Genomic DNA, 979 nt, shown 5'->3' with positions numbered 1-979 from the left:
CAGCTGCTGCCCCAGCGGCGTGTGCCGGCGGATCGCCGGGCTCCCCCGGCTGCACCCAGAAGACGATACGCAATGCAACCCGGGGAGGCGGGACAGCCGGTCCTGAGGGGCCCGAACGCGGCGCTAGTACCGGAGCTCGAAAGGTCACCTCCGGCCCCTCCCTGTGCACTCTTGCGTCAGTCTGGAGCGTGATCCCTCGCCTCCCAACCCCTCCCCAGCAGCCTCGGACCAGAAGGCTCCAGGCAGGTTGCCCAGGGCTTTCTTTTGCTCCTGGAGGTAAAAGAAACAAAATTCTCGAGTGCCAGGCAATGTGCTAAAGGCTAGGCTGTAGGTTCAGGATGGAAATTAATCCGATCCCAGGAAAGTTACTTGCCTCAGGTTGTACCTCTACAAGTGGCACAGGTAGAAACTGGGGCATCTTTGATTAGCCATCCTGAAGCCTAACTCTCCCTCTCTGTTGACTTCATCCATTAGGTGCTGAATGCACCTAATTCATTAGGTGCTGAATTTACTCCACCTCTGGAAGGGCCAACTGAGCGGCCGCAAAAAGCAGGACAGCCCATCAAGAAGTCCCCCGTCTGGTGGCGGAGACAGGCATGCAAAGATAAGGAATGTATAAGGGGCCTCTGGTATGTTTCTTATCTCAGAACATTTTTCATGCATAAAAATAAATACATATTCCTCAAAAAATTGAACACAATTACCATGTTATCAAGAAATTTCACTCCAGGGTATATACCCAGAAGTATTGAAAGTACTCTTGAGAGTCCCTGGGACTACGAGGAGATCAAACCAGTCCATCCTAAAGGAAACCAGTCCTGAATATTCATTGGGAGGACTGACACTGAAGCTGAAGCTCCAATACTTTGACCGCCTGATGCAAAGAACTGACTTCTTAGAAAAGCCCCTGATGCTAGGAAAGATTGAAGGCAGGAGGAGAAGGGGACGACAGAGGATGAGATGGTTGGATGGCATCACC

Source organism: Bison bison, unplaced genomic scaffold (genome assembly GCF_000754665.1).
Source record: "Bison bison bison isolate TAMUID 2011002044 unplaced genomic scaffold, Bison_UMD1.0 scf7180017864508, whole genome shotgun sequence".
NCBI lineage: Eukaryota > Metazoa > Chordata > Mammalia > Artiodactyla > Bovidae > Bison > Bison bison.
Note: the sequence above shows the minus strand (reverse complement) of the source record.